Below are 17,277 nucleotides of genomic sequence, written 5' to 3'. Positions count from 1 at the left end.
CTCCTGGATTGGTTGTTTTGCAAAAGCTAGCAAATAGAATCTCAAGAAACATTCATCTTTTGGCATTACATTCACTCATGTTGTTTTATGCAGAAAGGTAGCTGAATGTGTGCTTCAGAGTTAACATGGATTATGTAGAAGTTGTTTCTCACCATGTTTGCTTTTCACAAGGTGTAGACGAATTTTTTTATCCCAATGAGAATGGATACATTCTCGTACTGGTTTTCTTATGTTTTTAAGTGACACATGAAAAGAAAAAAAAAAATGTCTGGAGTCTGTGTAAGACGTCGCCAAAGAAAAGCTGTCTTCACTCTGTTCTTTCCTCTGTATTTTACTGTGACAATATACTTTAGGGTAAAAGATAATTAGATTTTTTTCTGTTTTAGGGACAGAGTAAAAGTTTCATGATTTATTTTCTCTCTACAGAAGACTCATAGTAGCAGATAGAGTTTTTGCATGTGTGTATTTTACAGTTTATGGATAAATTATTCATTGGATCAGAATTATGAAAATGTCTGCAAAGTTACAAATTTAAATAAACACATGAGCGCATCTGTATATGAGAAATGGCTCCAAAATAAGTCCACAGTTAGTAACTTAAGAGGATTAGCTGTTGAGTATGCAAATAAACCTCTCAATAATAATCCAGTGGTGAGATCGCCAGCTGTTATGAATCACTAGATTAAAAGATTGAGCCTGAAAGGAAAATCTAACATGAGTTTGTCACGAAGTAGAAGCAGAAAAGTTTGGCTTCATACTAAAGGTAAAATCTGGCATTTAGATTAATTAGTTTTTGGAAAAATAATTTTGAAAAACCAACGCCACTAATGAAATCTAGAAACTGACATGGCTATTGAACGACTGCGTGTTTCTAAGGTATTTAAAGTTTCTGACTTTAAATATGTTCTCTGGTGTTTTCCTAAACTCCTTAGTTTTGGAAACTCTGAGGAGTTTCTTTTATTGAGAGTGCCCCTCTCTCAATAAAAGAGAGTGTCCCTCTCTCAATAAAAGAGAGTGTCCCTCTCTCTTATTGAGAGTGCCCCTCACTCTCAATAAAAGGGCCACCTTCATCGTTGATGTGGGTCTTTCTGAAAGCCTGTCAGTGTGTTTTGCCTTTATTCTCCTATCTCAGTATCGTGTATCTATCCTGGATGTCAATCCCTAAGATATGGTGCCGAGGGTGAATAATGCTCCATCGCATTCCTAGACATCTGATATTTCAACTTTAATCACAACTGTGAGATATTATGTAAATCACACATATGAACTACTAACACAGAGCCGACAGAAATGTCACATAAAGGCAATGCGCCGATAATACAGTTATCTAATTAGACACTTTAGATAGATGCTTTGTCTGCACTGATTAAATTAATCTCCTTCATGTGATAAAATGTCATGGCTCCAACTGACAGCAACTTGATCTACTTTCTGACTTGACTAAATAAACTAATTACTCGAGCACTTCAGGGCAATTGGAAGGTTTTACTTGGTAAGAAAACAAATCCCAATATTTGTTCAATTTCTAATTTTAGTGTCATGAACTTTCACATTTATTATGCCAACTGAGGCTTTGAACATCTGAGCTGGAGCTCTCGGGTGTTTTGCAATTTGTTTAATGGATTCACCTTGACCATGATTTGATGGAATGTCCACTCTTGGGTCAGCTGTCATGCAGGTTTTCCAATAGTGAATGGTAGTTTTAATGATGAATTTTACAAGCGACTGATTGTAAGGCAAAAGCCATTACAATCAGTCCCAAACTGACACACTACAACAATTGCTTTTGTAAAATCTGACACACTACAACAATTGCTTTTGTAAAATCATACAAATTTTATGATTTGTATGTCTATTAGACTTGTATGTCTATTAGACTTAACAATTCTGTTAAGTCTAATAGAAATCAAAATCCTGTATTTTTTAAGGGATAGTCACATCCTATGGAAACACAGCGTTTTCATTTTGCACAGCTAGCAGATAGCTGTATTTGTGTAAGTCTTTCAGGGTAGCAGGGTAGTTTACTTAATCTTAAAATTCATCCTTGCAATTTTTAGCTTTTGAAATGGGTCATAGGGTGTGTATTATGGAAGCCCTTTTACAGTCCTCCACAAAATATTGACACAAGCCTTTATGTGCTGGTTGTGCATTAATATATGTCATTGTATATTCAACAGATTTTCAAAGACCATATGAAAGAGGCCCCTAAAGAGATGCTGTCTTAATCTATTGGATGCTTGCGGTCACATCAGCGATGCCACTACCAACGCTCAACACTGATAATTATCCATTCAGGGGTCGTCGTGCTTCATATTTTTTCTCTGACCTGATGGTGCGTCACGGTTGCAGCTGGACACACATGAGTGGCTTTAGACTCTGCAAAGCTGATAAGCATGCAGTGGTGATTGAACTGATGAGGCCAATGTTACCTGAACATTTCACCCTTGCTCACAAAATACTGTCATGCAGTCTTGAATTAGGGTGAGTGTATTTGGTTTCTACTGTGCCACTGTTTAAAACGGTAGGACTGCAAGAAGTTGAAAGTGTTGTATTATTGTAGACAACATACAACATATTGTAAGGTAGGATAATGAGCATGCAGTGCCGGTGGTGTCTTGTTAAATGTCTCTTTGTATGTTGCACCTTGATAAACAGAGGCGCAAAAAGTGGGTATGCAGCGTAGACAACGCATAGGGGCGCAGCACCAGAGGGGGCGCCAAAACCCCGTCCGGAGGGTGCGACGCGCCGATTATGTTTTCCCATACACTTCAGCACCTCTCACACTTCACGTATCATCGCCTCGGGGGTGGGGGGGAGTTGGTCAGCGTCGCTCCTTCACCCTGACGCCGAGAGAGAACCACCGTTTCCCGCTGGTTTTCGGCAAGGAGTTAAAAGCAAAAATAAGACAATATCTAGTGTTAATGATTGCTAATTTTATTATTATTATTGTTACTATTAATTACAAAAACATTTATTTAAAGTTGGTGCTGAAAGTTATTCAGCACTAAGTTAGTGTTTAAGTTAAGTTTTGCTTATAAATTAAATTATATGTGTCATTTTATTTTATTAAGTGCTATATTTATTTTTTAGGAACATAAAATTACTCTGAACATTTGAAATTTCTGGCTAATTACAAGTTATTTGCAGTGGAGACAGCTATAAGATTGAATTCAGTCATTCTTATTTGTGATTTTCTCTTTTCTGATAGATTTTGTAATTTTACATCCAGGATCTTCAGGAGAATTGACCGAAACCCAAACTCCTTGTTCTCAACGAAGACCTTCTGTATGGCCAAGAACATGAGTCTGCTCCCTCATGGCATTGAAGCTCAGAAGAATAGCTAACATGTTTTCATGCTTTTTAGTAACAACATTTTAATACATATATTTATTGTTTGTTTTTTATGTTGTTTCCTCATTTAACCAAAAATTATTTGTTACCTTTCAACTGATGCTTTTAATTTGAAAGGATTTTTAAAGGGACAAGGTTGCTAAGTGATCTACACAAACTTCTGACAATAACTTACAACTGTTTTGGACATAGTGCAGAGAGTAAGAGAGCGTACGAGTCACAGTTAAAGGGAGATAACTAAGGAATAGTCCAATTAAGGTCTAAACAATTAATTAGCTAGCGCTTGGTTGATGAGGGAACAAGGTGAGTGTTTTGATGAGAGTACTGAATAAATTGAGCATAATGTTTATGTTTCGACATGAAATAGTGTTAATTGATTAACTGTCGAACAGTTGGAATATGTTTTGGTTAATTTGTAATATAGCAATATTAATTAAATACATGTATTGTAAGTTTAATGTTATTACTTAAAGTAAGGTTTATAGGTTAAGGTAAAAGGTTAGAACCACAAAGAGTTACTAATGGTATTTTATTTGTATGTTTGTAGCTCTTACGGTGTGTTCATGTACAAAGGCTGTTGAATAAACAAACGTGAACCATCAGTTTGAGAGATCATCCTTTCAACCGGGATGCTACACTACACAGTAAAAACTGCTGGGTTAAAAATAACCCAATACGTAACCCAGCGCTGGGTCAAATATGGACCGACCCAACGCTGGGTTGTTTTAACCCAACTGGGTTGGGTTGAGGGTTTGACCCAGCACATTGGGTCATGGCAACTAACCAAACGTTGGGTTAAATTGACTTGTTTAAATTGGTTAAACTGACCCAAAATTGGGTTGAAATTCATAACCCAACACAAGGGTTATTATACCACTATAGTTGGATTAAAAAAAAATTATTTTAAATTTCACTATATAAAAAAAGGATTAAAAGGCATATGAATTTAAAGCTTCTTTTATTTCCACATGATACATATATAGAGCCAGCAATTTCATTTACAAAAGTTACAAAACATAAGTAGTTAAATCACTTCAATTCATTTGGCTACAACTCCAGAAGTATCTGTTACTCCATATTAGAAAACATTTAATGAAAAAAAGTCTGTTTTAAAGCAAACTACAAGTAAACCTTTCAGCCATTAAACAAGGAGCATTTTTAACGACACTTTACCATTTTGCCAGTCTCCCTGCATGAGGACATACGGGTTGTCACATTTTGTAGATGCACCACCAGGTTTGTCCCAACCTGATGGAGAGAGAAGACAGAAAAAACAGGCCATTAGTGATGAACTTATATAAACAGCAAACAATTTGAGCATAATTCAGAGATGAATGTTGACTTACAGGCTGGATATCAATGAAACCTTCTGAACTTCCAGGTTGATGGGTCTGAAACTCTACTCCCAAATGTGTAAGTAGGGAGGAGTACTGGCAGCAGCGTCAGGGCTACATCATCTTGTCTGTCTGGCAAACATAAGCTTGTGTTAAAATGTTAAATGTTAACAGTTTATAAACATCTCTTCAGCTTTCAATACCTTAAGGGAGAAAATTCATGTTGTTGAGAAGACGGCCGCTCCTTTCTCTTCTTGGCCATACAAAAGATCTTTGTTGAGAACAAGAGAGAGAAGACACAAAAACAGGCCATTAGTGAATTTAAAGGTAAAGGGATACATTCTCAAAAACTAATTTCTGACTGATTCTAGTTTAACACAAAACCTCACTATTGAATGTAATGCAATTATTTAAACGATCTGAGCATGATTCAGAGATGAAGGTTGACTTACAGGCTGGATATCAATGAAAACATCTGAATTTCCAGGTTGATGGATCTGAAACTTCTCCCAAATTAGTAAGGTGGAGCAGGAAGGGGTACTGGCAGCAGCTGCAGGACTACATCATCTTCTGTATCAAACATAAGTTAGTGTTAAAATGTTGCAGTAACTAGAAAGCATGAAAACATTTTAGAGAACATTTCTTCTGAGCTTCAATACCTTGAGGGAGCAGACTCATGTTCTTGGTCATGCAGAATGTCTTCCTTGAGAACGAGGAGTTTCGCTTAATTCTCCTGAAGATCCTGGATGTAAAATTACAAAATCTATCAGAAAAGAAAATCACAAATCAAACTTTAAGAATGACTGAATTAAATCTTATAGCTGTCTCGACTGCAAATAACTTGTAATTAGCCAGCAATTTCAAATGTTCAGAGTAATTTTATGTTCCTAAAAATAAATATAGCTCTTAATAAAATAAAATGACACATATAATTTAATTTAGAAGTAAAACTTAACACAAACTTAGTGCTGAATAACTTTCAGCACCAACTTTAAATAAATGTATTTGTAATTAATAGTAACAATAATAATAAAATGAGCAAACATTAACATTAGATATTGTCTTAGTTTTGCTTTTAATTTGTTGCCTAAAACCAGCGGGAGTTTGAAAGCAATGTGCCGGGAGACGGTCGTTCTCTCTCGGCTTAACGAGCCGCTCCGCCCGGTCAACTGACTGAGCGGGAGAGACGAGCAGGCGGCTGGAGGGAAGCGATAAGTCCGAACACGTCCGAGCATGTTTGTAATTAAGCTATATGTTAATAAACCGAGCGCATAATTCAGGTTTACACAACTAATTTATCGCCTAATAACTTTGCAAAAGTTATTTTATTTTCAACAAGCATAATATACCCACATTATTAAAGCTCTGCTCGCTCTCCTCCGCCATTACTGCTGGTGTTCGAACACGTAGCCTCAGCCCGCTGACGATGCGCGCGCATATTGCAAAAATCAGGGGACAAACCGTCAACTACCTTTTCTTTTAAAACTAAATCGATTTTTAAAAATTTGACTATGTTAAGTTATGAACAAATATGATTGAGGTTATATTAAAAACTGAATTTAATTTACTTGACAAATTGTGCCCTTCCCCTTCATCTATTTTTCCCCAACATCCGTGTTGTAGCAACACCGAAGCTCTTTGTCAGAGCAACCTGCCATAATAAACATTTCAAATAACCATAAAAATAAATATCAAACATGTTTGAAATAAATTCAATTTATGTATAAAATTCTATTAACGTTGAAACTTTATCTTCTTTTTACTTACCATGTCTTATTTCAAAGTAGAGGAGAAGTCCGTTATGCAATGTTCACAGTCATGTTGAAAATGGAGGCTTGTGAAGAGGGGCGTGGCTTCTTCCAAGTTTCATCTTTAACCCAACCGTTTGGGTAAATCTACCCACCCAACTCCTGGCCCAACAGAAGTGTGCAAGATGTAGACTTCCGATAAATTTCTGACCCAACTCATGAGTTATGAATTTTGACCCAATATTTGGTCAAACTAACCCAACCTATGACCCAACAGCTTTAACCCAGAAATTGGGTTATGAAAATAACCCAGCATTTTTTACTGTGTATATGCTTTTGAAACAACTAACTTATGTTTTGTAACTTTTGTAAATGAAATCTGCTGGCTCTCTCTATATATATATCACATGGAAATAAAAGAAACTTTAAGTTTAGATTGTTTTTAGTCTTGTTTTTATTTAGTGAAATTTAATATGAATACATTTTTTGTTTTTTACCCAACTATAGTGGTATAATAATCCTTGTGTTGAGTTATGAGTTTCAACCCAATTTTGGGTCTATTTAACCAAATTAAACAAGTCAATTTAACCCAACCTTTGGTTAGTTGCCATAACCCAATGTGCTGGGTCAAATCATCAACCCAACCCAGTTGAGTTAAAACAACCCAGAGTTGGTCGGTTCATATTTGACCCAGCGCTGGGATACGAATTGGGTTATTTTTAAACCCAGTAGTTTCTACTGTGTGTGTGTGTGTGTGTGTGTATATATATATATACACACACACACACACACACACACACACACATATATATATATATATATATATATATATATATATATATATATATATATATATATATATATATATCCCTCCCCTCCCACACACACATTAGGTTTGTTTGTTCGTACTTCCACCCCAATTTAACTTCCGTCTCCCCAGAACTCAACGGTACGCAAGACCCCCCCACCCTCTTCGCCCCTTCGCACTTCCAATGGCATGCTAGTCAACCCTCAACGTCTCTCCGTCGCCCTTCCATCTTCGCTTCCCCCGACCCCCACACCCCCTCTAACGATACATCCGCCCCCCACAGTCCGCATCCCCACCTTCTCTCCTTCGAACCCCTTCTAACTATACTCTAGCCCCTCCAGTCCACCACCGTTCCCTCGTCCCCCTATTCTCGCTCTTCGGTAGGCTCTACCCACCTCGCTCTGACTGTAACAGCGGATGACTAAACGTTTCAGGTATTCTCAGACCCAAAACTTGGAAGCACTCTAAAGGCCATAATGATCCACTCCCGTGAGTTGTGAAGTTCTCCTGAAGAAACGCATCCAGTCTTGACACTTCTGACAATGAGTCTCTTCGTTGGTGACAAAAAATCCTGGAAACACCGTGAGGCATGAGGACTCGGAGGCTGGTCCTGACCCAGACACAGGTCCTAACTTGGAGGCAGGACCTAACTTGGAGGCAGGACCTAACTTGGAGGCAGGTCCTGACCCAGAGGCAGGTCCTATCTCAGAGGCAGATCCTGACTCGGAGGCAGGACCTAACTCTGAGGCAGGTCCTGACCCGGAGGTAGGTCCTGACCCGGAGGAAGGTCCTGACCCGGAGGCAGGTCCTGTCTTGGAGGCAGGTCCTGTCTTGGAGGCAGGTCCTGACCTGGAGGCAGGTCCTATTTTGGAGGCAGGTCCTGACCCAGAGGTAGGTCCTGACCTGGAGGCAGGTCCTGTCTCGGAGGCAGGTCCTGTCTCGGAGGCAGGTCCTGTCTTGGAGGCAGGTCCTAACCAGGAGGCAGGTCCTGTCTTGGAGGCAGGTCCTGTCCAGTAGGCAGGTCCTTACTCTGAGGTAGGTCCTGACGCTGCCGTCCGTCCGTCCCCCCAGCACTCAACGGCACATTAGACCCCCCCCCACCCTCTTCGCCCTCTCACACTTCTAATGGTACACTAGTAAACCCTCAACGTCTCTCCTTCGCCCCCTCCTTCTACGTTTCCCCCGCCCCTCCTAACAATACATCCGCCACCCAGAGTCCGCCCCCACCACCTTCTCTCCTTCTTCGTCGAACCCCTTCTAACTATACTCTAGTCCCCCCAGTCCGCCACTGTTCCCTGAGCCCCCCATCCTGACTCTTCAGTAGGCTCTACCCACCTCGCTCTGACTGTAACAGCGGATGACTAAACGTTTCAGGTATTCTCAGACCCAAAACTTGGAAGCACTCTAAAGGCCATAATGATCCACTCCCATGAGTTGTGAAGTTCTCCTGAAGAAACGCATCCAGTCTTGACACTTCTGACAATGAGTCTCTTCGTTGGTGACAAAAAATCCTAGAAACACCGTTAGGCATGAGGACTCGGAGGCTGGTCCTGTATCGGAGGTCTGTCCTGATATGGAGGCTGTTCCTGACTCAGAAGCAGGTCCTGTCTCACAGGTCTGTCCTGACCCGGAGGCAGGTTCTGACTCTGAGGTAGGTCCTGACTCGGAGGCAGGTCCTGTCTTGTAGGCAGGTCCTTACTCAGAGGTAGGTCCTGACCCGGAGGCAGGTCCTGACCCGGAGGCAGGTCCTGACCCGGAGACAGGTCCTGACCGGGAGGCAGATCCTGATTCAGCGGCAGGTCCTGACTCGGCGGCAGGTCCTGACTCTGAGGCAGGTCCGGACTCGGCGGCAGGTCCTGACTCTGAGGCAGGTCCGGACTCGGAGGCAGGTCCTGTCTCAGAGGCAGGCCCTGAATCTGAGGCAAGTCCTGACTCAGAGGCAGGTCCTGACTCGGAAGCAGGTCCTGAATCTGAGGCAGGTCCTGACTCGGAAACAGGTCCTGACTCAGAGGCAGGTCCTGACTCGGAGGCAGGTCCTGTCTCAGAGGCAGGCCCCGAATCTGAGGCAGGTCCTGACTCGGAGGCAGGTCCTGACTCGGAAGTAGGTCCTGAATCTGAGGCAGGTCCTGACTCGGAAACAGGTCCTGACTCTGAGGCAGGTCCTGACTCTGAGGCAGGTCCTGACTCGTTGGCAGGTCCTGACTCGGAAGCAGGTCCTGACTCGGAGGCAGGTCCTGACTCGGAAGCAGGTCCTCTCTCAGAGGCAGGTCCTGTCTCGGAAGCAGGTCCTGACTCGGAGGCAGGTCCTGTCTCGGAGGCAGGTCCTGACTCGGAAGCAGGTCCTGACTCGGAAGTAGGTCCTGACTCGGAGACAGGTCCCGTCTCTGAGGCAGGTCCTGACGAGGAGGCAGGTTCTGTCTCATAGGCAGGTCCTGACTCGGAAGCAGGTCCTGACTCGGAAGCAGGTACTGTCTCGGAGGCAGGTACTGTCTTGGAGGCAGGTCCTGACTCGGAAACAGGTCCTGACTCTGAGGCAGGTCCTGACTCTGAGGCAGGTCCTGACTCGTTGGCAGGTCCTGACTCGGAAGCAGGTCCTGACTCGGAGGCAGGTCCTGACTCGGAAGCAGGTACTCTCTCAGAGGCAGGTCCTGTCTCGGAAGCAGGTCCTGACTCGGAGGCAGGTCCTGTCTCGGAGGCAGGTCCTGACTCGGAAGCAGGTCCTGACTCGGAAGTAGGTCCTGACTCGGAGACAGGTCCCGTCTCTGAGGCAGGTCCTGACGAGGAGGCAGGTTCTGTCTCATAGGCAGGTCCTGACTCGGAAGCAGGTCCTGACTCGGAAGCAGGTACTGTCTCGGAGGCAGGTACTGTCTTGGAGGCAGGTCCTGACTCGGAAACAGGTCCTGACACGGAAACAGGTCCTGACTCGGAAACAGGTCCTGACACGGAAGCAGGTACTGTCTCGGAGGCAGGTCCTGTCTCGTTGGCAGGTCCTGTCTCGTTGGCAGGTCCTGGCTCAAAAGCAGGTCCTGACTCGGAGGCAGGTCCTGACTTGGAATCAGGTCCTGACTCAGAGGCAGGTCCTGACTCGGAGGCATGTCCTGACTCTGAGGCATGTCCTGACTCTGAGGCAGGTCCTGACTCGGAGGCAGGTCCTGACTCGGAATCTGGTCCTGTCTCAGAGGCAGGTCCTGACTCGGAAACAGGTCCTGACTCGGAAACAGGTCCTGACTCGGAATCAGGTCCTGACTCGGAAGCAGGTACTGTCTCGGAGGCAGGTCCTGTCTCGTTGGCAGGTCCTGGCTCGAAATCAGGTCCTGTCTCAGAGGCAGGTCCTGACTCGGAAACAGGTCCTGACTCGGAAACAGGTCCTGACTCGGAATCAGGTCCTGACTCGGAAGCAGGTCCTGACTCGGAATCAGGTCCTGACTCGGAAGCAGGTACTGTCTCGGAGGCAGGTCCTGTCTCGTTGGCAGGTCCTGACTCGGAGGCAGGTCCTGACTCGGAGGCAGGTCCTGTCTCGGAGGCAGGTCCTGACTCTGAGACAAATCTGACCACTGAGTGAACCAACTTGAGATGCCCAAAGGGTTTTTGCCTCTCCTCTGTGTCCGAAGCGTCTCCACAACAGGCAGCCTTCTTGATGATCTTCCATGTCTTCTGAAGGAAGCTATCTTGGAGAATGACTTTTCGCGGCCGTGCCAGGTTCCTTCTGAAGCTCTCCACCACCTTGTACATAACTACCGGGTTGTCACTTTTTATCATCTTGAACAACAACTCTCGAACCACATCTTCATTGCCCCAGAGAAGTTGTAAGATGTCTCGGCAGAGTTTTCGTTCCATATCCTCAAAAAAGACGAAATCAATGTCTTTTACTTCCTCCCAGATTTTCGGAGCAAGCTTTTTATGTACCGGTTCGGTGTGCTTCATTTGGTAACGTCCATAACTAGATCTGAAACTGGACTTATAAATCAGTCTCCAAAGAATCGTTTCCACCATGACTCTCCTTTCATCTTCAGTTCCACGTCTGAAACCCATCTTGTTCGCTTCCTTCAAAAACTCTTCAGGATCCATCCCTGCCTTAGTAAACTCGTCACTCAGGCAGTTGTCATCCGAGTACAAGTCCTCATTAGGAAAAAACGTCTTTCTGATCTTACTTTTCGTAGACTTAAACCTTTTCTTTGGAGGAACAGGATTCTCCAGGTGACGCTTGAATTTTTCCACAATTACGTCATGTCCTTCTGGGTAATCCAGCAGTGCAATTAAATGTAGTCCGGAGGCAAAGTGGAATGCATCTCTCGCAGTACTCTGGAAAATCCGTTCACTTAGCTCTTCCGATACCTCCGAGAGTACGTCCACGTTTATTTCTCCAGTTTTTCTCAAAAGCAGAGTCAAAATCTTGCTGTGCTGTTCCTCAAATGTCTGTCGTACCAGATGCAGAATCGGATCATCTGCGGCCTTTTCGATCACTGCCCACAGAAGTTCACTGAGAAATTTTTTCTTCTTGTAATCTGGACTTCTTTGTCCAGGATGAACTCTGTTGGACAATGTTTTTTTGACTTTTGTCCAAAATGAGACCTGAGGCCTCACATCCATTTCTCTCTGCGGGCATTCGTCAGTCATCTTTTCTGAGCTGAGCTAAAACGTCCAAATGTATTGTGTGTTGACTGACTTGTTAACTGATTTGTGTCGACTGATCAGAGAATTAACTGATCAGTTGGTTATGTCATGGACTCTATGACATCACAAAGTCATCCTTAGAAGGGCCTCATGACACAGACATCATTTGAAGTCATGCTGATGACATCATTGTCAGCAGCATGGCAACTGTTGCTAGGGCTAATAATAGCACGCAGTGAGCATGCGCTATGAAAAAAATAGAACCTGTGGGCACTAAATGCATTATTCCCACAAGTCTGCGCAGTGATCTGCGCAGCTTCGCCGGAACAGGAGGGGCCAGGGAACCACTGGCTTTGGGCCAACGGGTAGGGCACTTTACTGCTTTACCCATTTCTGTCATTTGGGTTCCATCTCCCAACAGGCATAGGGCAAGTGTCAGTGGAACCGTTACATCCAACCAGTTATTCAGCAAGTCCACCGCTTTAACCCAGAAGGGTTTAACCACCTTTCTATTCCCATATTCAGTGTAAATAAGTTCCTACTTTTCATCTGCTCCCCGGCGCAGGAATCTGCTGCGAATGAACGGTAGATGCTCTGCTCGGTTTGGTATCAGTCACGAGGTCATATTTATAGTTTTTTCTTCATATTTTACAAAGCGATTGTCTGTCACCTGGTCATCCAGGCAAAGTCGTGAAAACTTATATTTTCTCATGGTGACTCACTAGTCTCAAACGTTAGGCGCTTCCAACACTACGCATGCGCACAGCAGATCAGACAGCGAAACCAATCAAGTCTGTTAACATCAGCTCAGGTCTTGGGAGTAGATATAATTTTTAATGCAGATCTTACAGTTAAAGCAACTTAAAACAAAAAGTCAGCATCAATGTAAAATTCTAAATATATTGAAGCGGTCATGAAATGTTTATTGAAAAATTAACTACCAAGTCAAATTCTATTTGTTACCTTTTACTACCTTTTACTGGCCTTAATTTGAGCTAATTTAATTTACTACCTTTTATTCCCGCATGGAAACCCTGTTACATGAGGCAAGAAGCTTCTGGCCCACTGTAACAATTTATAAACCATTAACTAACTAAAGTTTTACCACAGATGTAACTTCAAAACAGGTCAGTTTTTGCCTTCTCCAACATTCATAGCGATTAAGATGAAGTTTTTTTATCAAAGACCTGTGTGTTCACCAGTTGGACTCACATCTAGCGCAGCATCACAGTAGTGTGATGACAAATGTGACACAGTACTGTCTTATGTTTTGTAGTAGCAGAGGCGCAAAAAGTGGGTATGCAGCGTATGCAACGCATAGGGGCGCAGCACCAGAGGGGGCGCCAAAACCCCGTCTGGAGGGGGCGACGCGCCGATTATGTTTTCCCATACACTTCAGCGCGCATCACGCATCACCTCTCGCACATAACGAGGTAAATGTAGCTATTTTTACACTTCACGTATCATCGCCTCGGGGGGGGGTGTTGGTCAGCGTCGCTCCTTCACCCTGACGTTCCTTCCCTGGGGCGCCGATTTATGTTTTCGCATCCACCTGAATAATGTGTAGTTGCGCCACTGTTGATAAATGTTTGGCATGACTCATTTTAGTTACTTGAATTCTCATGGTAGAATTAGTGGAGATCATTTAAATTTCTTGGTTTCCTGCTTCAGACTTGGCTTTTAGGCATAATCCAAAGTGTTCAAACGAGTAGAGGTTAGGGTCAATCCAGAGACATAATGTTAGCCTTTTTAATCCACTCCAAAACCAGTTGGGATGCACATTTGTAATAATATTTAAACAATCAGTTGTCCAATTTATTTATTTGCTTAGTTGTTGATTTGAGGAAAATTTGAACAATTTTGACTTAGTCCATCTTCTCCATTATTCCACTCAGTTTGTTTTCTGTACCACTCTCAGTGGAAGCAAAACCTTCCCAGAGCCTGATGCTGCCAACATCATGCTTGACATTTGTCTCAGAATTCACTTTGACTCATTTCAACATTCCTCTTGTTGTAGCCAAACAGCTCAGCTCTTGCCTCCTCTAACACAAACATTTCTCCAGAAGCTATTTGGCATGTACATGTGGACAGCTGCAAATGTCAGTGGAGGTTCACGGTGTTGATTTTTGTTGAAGGCGTTTTTTTTTGTTTTTTTTTCTAGCACCCTACAAGTGGATGATGTTAAATTGGCTGCATTGTGGAGAGTAACCCTGGTCTTCCAACATCTTCCACTTAAAGATAAGCTAAATTCCTTGAAGATTATTATCTCAAATGTATCTTATAATGAATGAAACATAGTTCTCCTATAGTGATGGTCATATTGGAAGCCCTTTCCAATTTTATTTTGCTTGAGGGAGACTGCTTGGACCAGATTAGGGAAACTCTACAACACAGTTGGTTGTTCTAACAGAACATGTATTCCAAACAAACATTAAAATTGATTCTGGAATAAATAAAGCAGACTTTAACGGCCTTGACCTAGACCCGATTTGAAATTTATAAACTATACTTAAAGCAGGGTCTGTGCCAGGAAACCCATTGTTTTAAGTAAGCTCGATAAAACTGAAACAAGAGTGGTCAAAAACCCAACACCAAGACTTTACCAATGGCCACAAAAATTATATGGTCTCTCTGCAACTTGAGATATTTAACCAGACATTAGTCATATATTTAAGCCTGCACATATAATGTTGAACATGGGTGGGTTGGAGGAAATTATATTCTGTGCCTCCTTATATTATGTTACAATCCATTCAAGAATTTTGCTGTTAGTCAATTCTTGCCTGAAAAATGATATGGTCAACGAAATGCATCCATATCTAGTACTGATTAAGAATGCATTTAAACTTCTGGCCTTCAATACTGCTGTATTTGGATCACTTTAATGATTCAGTAAGACATTTTAAATTACCCTACACTAAAAGGTTAAAGGCACTTTAACTTTGTTTTCACATAAATTAAAGTTAAGGTCTGATGAGATGGACAAAGGATAATAATCACCAGAAATAAATACTCTTGTTTTGTATTGATATAAGCAGGATTTATGCATTAAAAGCAAAATAAAATTGTTTGTTGCACTGCTTTGCAAAAATGTAGTTTTAAGGAGACCATTTAACAATGGTGCTTACAGCTATCTTTGTATGTACTATGAATATCATAAAAAAGTTTGAAGATACACTATCAACCCGACAGCAACGTGATATCTGTTTGTGTTTGTCGTCTTCTTTATTGCCTGCAGTGGCGCTGACCTTTTCCTTTTTAAGGTGGACTGCTCATCCTGATGACTGACAGCTGCTGAGGCGTGAACTTGACCGATGTTGCTTCTCCTGTCACGCAAAAATTTAATACACCTGCACCGCCCAGTCGAAAAGGTGCTATCACTGTTTCTTCATGGTTGAAAGTGAAAACAAAAAAACATGCTTTGTGGCGATGGAACGTTTAAGAAAATTCTTGTTTATAAACCTGAGCTAAAAGCTGTAGGTCTCTTGTTTAGCTAAATTCGTTGTAGCTTCTTAATTGGACTCAGATTAAAGGTAACTGAAGATTCATTAGGTGTTATTACAGAGCTGCTAAAGGGCTTGCTGCAACTCAGACTCCTCCTCTCCGAGGGAGAATGCTTCAGCAAAACAACAACACAACTCAGATTATGGATATCAGTTTTATTTTGCTTTTTTCCCCCTTGTGAGCTCCACTTGATGTCTAATACAGAGATTTCCTTTGGGAGGCCTTTGTGTGACTATAGTTTGCTGATGAATGCTGTACAACAACTGGAAATGTGCCGTGAACATAAAAGCATGTCAGATCCAATGCAGGGCTGCTTGCAGGCACGTTGGGGCTGAAGGGGGATAAGCTGTTAGAGGAGTGTGTCTTCTGCTGAGTCTATTTATCCTAATGGGTTAAAGCCTCAGGGAGGAGATTTACAGGGCTTCCCTGCAGCAGATACAGCTGTGGGGAGGATATGACAATGTGGTGAGAAATTGGGCATTTTGAGGACAACAGACATGGAGGTTAACACCAGGTCAGCAGGCTTGAAGGGCACTGATGAGGGGAACTATATGAGTGTATTATCCTCATTGATTAATTAACTAATGATTACAGTAAACTGACAAAAAAGTGGTTAACTGATATTTGAGTGATATTGGGATTTAATTGGATACTAGGTGATGCTGGGTGTGTGGATCAATGGATTACAAACTTGGGCATCAATGCAAAACAAATTGGCTATCCAAGACAAAAGTAGGACAGTGTCAAGCTCAAACTTGAGTACTTCAAGCACATATTTATGTTTATTCAGTTAGGAGGAAGTCTGGAGAAGTTTTGCTATTGAACAGTGACTTACTGACCTAAACCAGCACAAAGTTCACAAGATGTATCTTCTTAATGAGACCAGTTTCTCTGTTCTTTGCCACAGATGTGAATTTGTTTGCTCTGAAATGCAAAGAATAAGGTCTGAGCTTATGGTATTTCTGCAGCCTGAATACACCGTAGTGCTACCACTAGCTATTGTAATTATGGTAACATTATCAGCTGTAGCAATGCTAGCAATAATGACTGTGGCAATGACGGATTTATCATTTGCAGCAATGCTTACATTGCATGTGTGGCAAAGCTAACATGAGCAAATGTGACAATGTTAACATTGGCAGCTGGAGCAATGCTAAGGTTACATACACACTGTGGCAAGGCTAACATTGACACGCTGACAAGGTTAACACAAAATAAAATATTATCTGTTACCTTTGACTATACTTCCACAAAGATTTAACCGAGTGGAAGCTATTTCAAGGAGCAAGCAAAGAGTAATTTGAACTATTGTGGTGTTTTAAAAAGTGCAAGACAATAACAAGTCAGTCTTACACAGATCTCTGGTTGTGTTGATAATTTTTCAGGAACTGAGGAGTAAAAGATCTTATCCTATCAAATTTTAGACCTTAACACCTTAGACCGTTAACATCTAAGGATTCCCTTTGTTGTCAGTTTGTTTTTGCATCTAGTTATCAAGCAACCAGTCGTTTTCAGGCTTGGAGGAAATTGCACACCTCCTTTGAGTTATTAAAAGAGTCAACATGGGACACAAGGAGGACCAGACTGATAAAAGACTGATGAAATTTAGGACGTAGCTTCCTGTTGTTCTGGCCTTAATAGAGACGGGGCTACATTCACGGGAAATGGAGAGATGAAAAGAACACGATAACCTGAAATAAAGTGTGTATGAACGATTACGTTTTACACATCACACGCCTCCTGGGGGATTAAGATGGCCATTTGTACCGTATTGATCTTCGAGTCTCCCCTTCCTCTTCCCATATATGAGGACATTTAAGCCCAGGAGAATGCATCTAACTTCTTAAAGCTCAACTGATGGCATTCTTTGGTAAATGTGATAAAGCTTGAAATCACATTAAATATGTTATACTGCTAA

The 17,277-nt window shown here is 42.2% G+C and overlaps 1 long non-coding RNA gene across 4 annotated transcripts; it reads right to left on the bottom strand.

Annotated features, from left to right (window-relative positions):
* Nucleotides 1–4,292: 4,292 nt before the first annotated feature.
* On the bottom strand, nucleotides 4,293–6,765 carry LOC148152810 (uncharacterized). Of its 4 annotated transcripts, none has more exons than XR_015761982.1 (6): nucleotides 6,453–6,765; nucleotides 5,345–5,448; nucleotides 5,138–5,255; nucleotides 4,889–4,956; nucleotides 4,698–4,817; nucleotides 4,293–4,599 (listed from the first exon to the last, which is right to left on the bottom strand). It is a non-coding gene; the product is annotated as an uncharacterized LOC148152810 (long non-coding RNA). The 4 variants fall into 4 exon arrangements; XR_015761983.1 differs by having other exon boundaries at nucleotides 5,345–5,427; XR_015761980.1 differs by lacking the exon at nucleotides 6,453–6,765 and having other exon boundaries at nucleotides 5,345–5,521.
* Nucleotides 6,766–17,277: the final 10,512 nt, after the last annotated feature.

The sequence above is a fragment of the Poecilia mexicana genome, unplaced genomic scaffold (genome assembly GCF_051168715.1).
Source record: "Poecilia mexicana isolate PSO_F unplaced genomic scaffold, ASM5116871v1 scaffold_22, whole genome shotgun sequence".
Lineage (NCBI taxonomy): Eukaryota > Metazoa > Chordata > Actinopteri > Cyprinodontiformes > Poeciliidae > Poecilia > Poecilia mexicana.
This window is presented reverse-complemented; position numbering and strand designations above follow the sequence as displayed.